Here is an 8,203-nt window from a genome sequence, read left to right as displayed (position 1 = left end):
TCCGACTCCAAAGGGTTGCTTACAGGCATATAGCAATGAGTCAAATCTGTGTCACAGAAAAGGTGCAATCAAATTAAGCCGGTCCAAGGTAACATATGCTCGCACAGTAATCACCAGCAAGAAAGCGAACGAATCAATAAACAGACTAAATAGAGATGTCGCAGGAATTCTCATCTCACAGAAGATGAAAGTAGGGGTCAATGCACCCTTGATGGGTGTTGAAGAGCTCTGTTCCAGATAATACGCACTCTTCCATAATTTTTTCCACATTAATTGGAAAGCACCATGGCATCATCAAATTGAGCATAAGAATACAGCCACAGAATGTCAATAGCGTGCTTGACAGATAAAACAGCCCTAGACTCCCATTAATTGGCTGATGTAGCTGAGAAACCCTATGACTTCACATTACTCTCGGGTGGGAAGTCGAGATTTCCAGCCGCCATTAGAATACTTAACTGAGAAATTACTTTGTCTGAAGTTTCTCAAGTAATGAATTGCTTAATCTACATCTGTTTACTTTGAGCTATTCCTGCTTGAAAATAAAAAAGTGTCTCAAACTCCATTAATCTTTCAATGATTCGTCCATCGCCAGTGCTTGCAGTGTTTATTCTGTATTAAGGTGCGGGAACGATATACAGAACCAGTCAAAAGTTTGGACACACCTACAAGGATTTTTCTTTATTTTTACTATTTTCTACATTGTAGAATAATAGTGAAGACATCAACATTATGAAATAACACATATGGAATCATGTAGTAACCAAAAAAAGTGTTAAAGACATCCAAATATATTTTATATTTGAGATTCTTCAAAGTAGCCAACCTTTACCTTGATGACAGCTTTGCACACTCTTGGCATTCTCTCAACCTGCTTCATAAGGTAGTCACCTGGAATGCATTTCAACTAACAGGTGTGCCTTGTTAGAAGTTAATTTGTGGAAATTCTTTCCTTCTTAATGCGTTTGAGCCAATCCGTTGTGTTGAGACAAGGTAGGGGTGGTATACAGAATATAGCCTTATTTGGTAAAAGACCAAGTCCATATTATGGCAAGAACAGCTCAAAGGAGCAAAGGTCAGACAGTCCTGAACATTTCAAGAACTTTGAATGATTCTTCAAGTGCAGTCGCAAAAACCATCAAGCGCTATGATGAAACTGGCTCTCATGAGGACTGCCGCAGGAAAGGAAGACCCACACTTACCTCTGCTGCAGAGGAGAAGTTCATTAAAGTTACCAGCCTCTGAAATTGCAGCCCAAATAGATGCTTCACAGAGTTCAAGTAACACATCTCAACATCAACTGTTCAGAGGAGACTGCGTGAATCAGGCCTTCATGGGTGAATTGCTGCAAAAAAACACTAGTAAAGGACAGCAATAAGAAGAAGAAACTTGCTCGTACCAAGAAATACGAGCAATGGACATTAGACTGGTGGAAATGTCTCCTTTTGTCTGAGTCCAAATCTGAGATTTTTGGTTCCAATCGCTGTGTCTTTGTGAGACGCAGAGTAGGTGAACGGATGATTTCCGCATGTGTGGTTCCCACCGTGACGCATGGAGGAGGCGGTGTGATGGTGTGGGAGTGCGTTGCTGGTGACACTGTCTGTGATTTATTTAGAATTCAAGGCACACTCAGAATGGCGTATCGGTAGCCATGCTGGTTATCTGTTTTGCGCTTAGTGGGACTATCATTTGTTTTTCAACAGGACAATGACCCAACACACCTCCAGGCTGTGTAAGGGCTATTTGACCAGGAAGAGTGATGGTGCTGCATCAGATGACCTGGCATCCACAATCACCCGACTTCAACCCAATTGAGATGGTTTGGGATGAGTTGGACCGCAGAGTGAAAGAAAAGCAGCCAACAAGTGCTCAGCATATGTTAAATAAACTCCTCACGACGCCAGGTCAGCGGAGTCAATCACCACCTTCCGGAGACACCTGAAACCCTACCTCTTTAAGGAATACCTAGGATAGGATAAAGTAATCCTTCTAACCCCCCCCCCCCTTAAAAGAGTTAGATGCACTATTGTAAAGTGGTTGTTCCACTGGATATCATAAGGTGAATGCACCAATTTGTAAGTCGCTCTGGATAAGAGCGTCTGCTAAATGACTTAAATGTAATGTAAATGTATATGTGGAAACTACTTAAAGACTGTTGGAAAAGCATTCCTCATGAAGCTGGTTGAGAGAATGCCAAGAGTGTGCAAAGCTGTCATCGAGGCAAAGGGTGGAAGAATCTAAAATCTATTTTGATTTAACACTTTTTTGGTTACTACATGATTCCATATTTCTTAGTTTTGATGTCTTCACTATTATCCTACAATGTAGAAAATAGTAAAATAAAGAAAACCCCTTGAATGAGTAGGTGTTCAAACTTTTGACTAGTTATGTATATTTTAGCAATTTTTATGCCAACATTCTATAAGAGGTGCTGGACCTCAAGCAGTAGAAAATGTGAGGTTCTGGTACTCAGTACTGGTGTGTTCCAGCCAAATTCAAGTAGTGTTGATCCCAGATATCTCCTCGCCTCATGTATTGAAGGAGAAGGTCCCAGGTCCCTCCCCTTGGACCTTCTTGTCCTATGAGTTTTTGAGAAGGAGGTAAGGAGAGAAAATGCAAGGTATCGAGGAAATATTAATTGAGAAACAACCTTTGTTTCGGTTTCCACGTCTTGACCTGAAATGAGACTTTCTGAATGCAACAGGGTGGTGCGGTGAGTCTACGGGGATGTCAGTTCGCATCCACTTCTAATCCCCTGGATGTCTTCTCTCGGTCAGTATTGTTAATTGGGGGAGCTATACCGACTGAAGGAGGCATAGTTGCCCAGGAGGAAGACTCTGGATGTGCAAAGATATGGGCTGGGGGTTAACGTGTTGGCTCTCACCTCACCACCTCAAAACTCATTGGAAAAGGTCAGAGGGGAGGGACCTCTGGCTTTCTCATCCAATGGGTTTTGAGAAGGATGCGAGGAATATGCAATTGACATTCTCCATCTGTCTCTCACCCTCTTCTACATTCTGAGACAGACACCAATCACTGCAGAGTATTTCCACATGTTTGGTTCCAGATGCAAGCCAAAGCCAGCATCTGTCTGAAATGTAAAGAGACTGAACCAGGTTTAGCTAAACAGATGTGTGTGCTCTACCTAACTAGAGCCAGAATTACATTGTACAAAACAGTGAAAGCAACTGCCTTGATATCAACTCATTACTTACTAAAAAGTAAGTAAGTAGCCTTGCAAGATCCTTGGCGTGTGTGATCCGGAACAGCTCATAGGAGCTCCTGTTTCTGTAGCGTGAGGCAGCTTGATGTACAAGTTCACCCTCTGGAAAGAACACTAGTCTATTACTTAGTAAGCGTAATGTTAAAGATGATAGTGAAAATCCAATATCTTTCCAGTCCTCAAATGCAACCATTTCCGATTGTATTTGATTGTGTTGTATCCCGATCAGATTGTTTCTTCGTTTTCCAGATTGGTGTAGTTTACAAATGCTTTTTGATTCATATTTGATTTCATATTGATATTTAGTCAATATGAAAAGGCAAAACTCAATTAGAAATACCTGCATGTGTTTTCAGTTGTGACTCCTATTTCCGATTGTGATCCGCAGCCAAGGTACATTCCGGTGGTGTGAACTTTTGTTAGAACACATGCAGGGTGAAATTAGCAATCAAAACACACAGAACAGGCAATCAGTGGACCTTAGACAATCAGCCACTAATATTAGTCATTAAGCGCTTTAGCAAAACAGATCCCGCTTTAGGCTACTGCTGTTTGCTCAGATACCCAGGCAACAATCTAATTTCCATGCTCTCTTATTCAAAGGCAAAACCTTAGTTAACATTTATCTTATTACAAAAAAGGGAATAAACAGAGGGGGACAGGGTAGGCGGTCTTGCCTATGGGACTCATAGGCTGTGTTTACACAGGCAGCCTAATTCTGATCTTTTGCCCAATTATTGGCAAAATAGCTGATCTGATTGGTCAAATCAGAATGGGGCTGCCTGTGTAAACGCATGAATTTAAAAAAGCCCAAGTTATGTTTCAGCTGCTCTAAAGTCCATCCTCTCCTCGCCTCCTCCCCGTTATCTACCCTGACTGGAAAATACTTGACAGATAAAAACAATATAGTTGAAGCTCTTTCACCTGGTCAGTTCTTTCACATCGGAATGTTGAAGGAGAGGAGGCAGGGACAGGACTGATTGGGACCGAGCCATGGACCTGTTAGCGGAGAAAACAAAGCCGTTGCAAGACTGCCCCCTTCTGTTAAGAAAGTACACTGCTGACTTGCTCCAACAAACTATTACATTCAATGGTATGCTTGAGTCAGTCTGTGACATTTTTATCCACTTTACTCCAGTTCAGAAAGATTTGTATTTCTTGTCGCTTATACTGAACAAACATATAAACGCAACAAGAAACAATTTCAAAGATTTTACTGAGTTACAGTTTATGTAAGGAAATCAGTCAATTGAAATAGATAAATTAAGCCCTAATCTATGGTTTTCACAAGACTAGGAATACAGACACGCATCTGTTAAAAAAAGGTAGGGTCATGGATCAGGAAACCAGTCAGTATCTGGTATGACCACCATTTGCCTCATGCACATCTCCTTCGCATAGAGTTGATCAGACTTGATTGTGGCCTATGGTATGTTGTCCCACTACTCTTCAATGACTGCGAAGTTGCTGGATATTTGCGGGACCTGGAACTAGCTGTCGTACACAACGATCCAGAGCATCCCAAACATGTTCAATGGGTGACATGTCTGGTGAGTATGCAGTCCTTGGATGAACTGGGATGTTTTCAGCTTCCAGGAATTGTGTACAGATCTTTGTGACATGGGGCCATGCATTATCATGCTGAAACATGAGGTGATGGCTGCGGATGAATGGCACGACAATGGGCCTCGGGATCTCATCGCGGTATCTCTGTGCAATCAAATTGTCATTGTGGTGTATTGGAAACGTTATTATTCAGAATAACCAATCATATTTATTCCAAAGAGGGTTATGGTTTGAATGAACAAATAGTAATTGTGTTACTGCCCTCCAAAGAGTGTGATTGGCTAATGAGAGGCCAGTAGGGCTGAGGCAGCGAATAGTCATGTCTATCTGTGTTACCTGTGTGAATGTGAAATAAACATATTCCTTTGTTTACAAATTGCCGAAGTCGTCAGTAAAGAACCCAGCATCTAACAATCTAAGACGCAACAACTGCCGATGAGATGAATTCTGAGGTAAAATACTACATTTGCTGACGACCAATTGAGCAAGCTAGCTGCGCGGCTAGTTGGAATCTGCATCATCGCGCACGGACTAACGAGAGCCATGGCGTTGTTCATTAATGAGACCGCTTGGTGCTACGGTGAAGCTAATTGATAGTTTCAGCACATACTGTATGAGGGACAGTATTTTGGAGGCCAACGAGATATAGGACAACAGAAGAAGAGCTGTTTCTATCGGTCGTGGGTTCAAAGACTTTTACACTGCTGAAAGACTTGGTAGCGCCGAAGAAGCCTGGTGAGGTTAGCTTCAAGGAGTTAACCCCATGCCACCATGGGGCACTCTGTTGATGTCAGCAAACCACTCGCCCACACAACGACAGACACGTGGTCTGAGGTTCTGAGGCCGGTTGGACGTACTGCCAAATTCTCTAAAATTACGTTCACTTCTCTGGCAACAGTTCTGGTGGACATCCCTGCAGTCGGCATGCCAATTGTATGTTCCCTCAACTTGAGACATCTGTAGCATTGTATTGTGTTACAAAACTGCACATTTTAGAGTGGCCTTTTATTATCCCCAGCACAAGGTGCACCTGTGTAATGACCACTGTTTAACTCATCCGTTTCTTGATATGCCACACATGTCATGTGGATGGATTATCTTGGCAAAGGGGAAATGCTTACTAACAGGGATGTACAAAAAATTGTGCACAAAATTTGAGAGAAATAAGCATGTTGTGCGTATGAAACGTTTCTGGGTTCTTTTATTTCAGCTCATCAAACATGGGACAACATTTTACATGTTTTGTTCAGTGTAGTTCTGAAATAACCAACATAACGACTTGGAATGGACAGGGCAGGCCACGGTGTGTCATTTGTTCATTACAAGATTATGGAATTGGGGCAGGCCACGGTGTGTCATTTGTTCATTACAAGATTATGGAATTGTCAATCTGTCACGCCCTGACCTTAGAGATCCTTATTATTCTCTATGTTTGGTTAGGTCAGGGTGTGACTCGGGTGGGAAAATCTGTTTTCTATTTCTTTGTGTTTTTGGCTGTCTATCGTTGTCTCTGATTGGGGATCATATATAAGTTGTCATTTTCCTTTTGGGTTTTGTGGGATCTTGTTTTCTGTATAGTTTATTTGCCTTACAGAACTGTGCGATTTCGTCGTTGTTATTTTGCTTTTGGTGTCATCAATAAAAAGAACGATGTACGCCTACGCACCTTGGTCCGGTCATTCCACAAACAAGAGCCGTAACACAATCCCCTGAAGAATTCTTACATTTGAGGTCTGTAATAAGCACACTCCGGTTGCATCACCTCCTGGTATGGCATCTGACTACAGAGGCGCTACAGAGGGTAGTGCGAATGGGCCAGTACATCACTGGAAAGCAAATACATTTGTCAGAGACTCCAGTCACCCAAGTTATAGACTGTTTTCTCAGTTATAGACTGTTTTCTCTGCTACCGCACAGCAAGCGGTACCGGAGCGCCAAATCTAGGACGAAAAGGCTCCTCAACAGCTTCTACCCCCAAGCCATTAGACTGCTGAACAATTCATTAAAAAATCGCCAGCAGACAATTTACATTGACCCCCCCTCCCTTTAGTACACTGCTGCTACTCGCTGTTTGTTTGTTACCTATGCATAGTCACTTCACCCCCCACCTACTTGTACAGATTACCTCAACTAGCCTGTARCCCTGCACACTGACTCGGTACCGGTGCCCCCTGTATATAGCCTCGTTATTGTTATTCCCATTGTGTTACTTTTTATTATTACTTTATATTTTAGCCTACTTGGTAAATATTTTCTTCTTCTTGAACTGCACTGTTGGTTAAGGGCTTGTAAGTAAGCATTTCACGGTAAAGTCTACACTTGTTGTATTCGGCGCATGTGGCAAATAAAGTTTGATTTGATAGCGGGGGGAATAGGGCGTGGATTGAGTGTTTGATGACCTTGATGGTTGATGTCCTTGATAAATTGTACTCCAGTCTAGTTGGTGGCGGTAATGCAACATTTTTGGATGCCAACCGCCAATAATCCTCATCGAAAAAGACAAATTCAGTTAGGTCCCTTCCAGTTTTGTTTGCTCCCGTTTAAGAAACGTTCTGCAACAGAATCGGCGTAGTGTATAGGCTACGCCAGTTATTTTGGTTTCTGTATTTTACATTCAGCACACAAGAGCAGGCTCTAGTAGTAAATACAATGCTTGAAAAGTGTTGTTGATAAATCGTTATTGGAGACTTGATAAATTTCCAGTATCTATTACAATTTCTTACAGTGTACAAGCTATTGTAGGCCTATTCTATCTACAAGAGCTAAAGAGGAATTATTAGAAATAATACTGCGGTAAATAGCTTATAGGCCTACCCAATTAATTTACACAGTGAAATATATATATATTTTAATCTGATTGATATGAAATTACATGCAGCCTAGGATAAACATATCGCTCGAAAACGGAGAACAACTCGTAGGCATAGTCTACACATAGTCCAGCCATCCACATGGACTGCTGTCATTCGGAGCAACTCCTCCAACACCTGATTTAATACATTCACCTTTTCCCCACCATTTCATGGAACTTTTTTCCCGATCTGTGGTCCTTGCGTAATTATTTAACGCCATGCTTGTTGTGATAAACCATTTTTTGGTGATTTTAAGACAAAACGATTACAAAAAATATATACTTCAGGTCGGAATCATGTCAGTAAAATTCAGGTCAAAAAGTCTGACCTCGAGAAACATGCCTGAGTTTCAAACTTTGAATTCCAAGTTGGATGACCATTCAAAATGATTTTCGCAGTTGCACACATTTTTTACCCGAATTCCCAGTTGTTTTGAATGCACATACATCGGAGATTTCCAAGTTCCCAGTTGTTTTGAATTGCTGCATTTCTACCACTGTTCTTGTTGCGCGCTAGCTCCCTAGATCATCACTAATTGTGCTTGGCGTGTAGAGTATCTGGC

This window comes from Salvelinus sp. IW2-2015, linkage group LG20 (genome assembly GCF_002910315.2).
Source record: "Salvelinus sp. IW2-2015 linkage group LG20, ASM291031v2, whole genome shotgun sequence".
Classification (NCBI taxonomy): domain Eukaryota; kingdom Metazoa; phylum Chordata; class Actinopteri; order Salmoniformes; family Salmonidae; genus Salvelinus; species Salvelinus sp. IW2-2015.
This window is presented reverse-complemented; position numbering follows the sequence as displayed.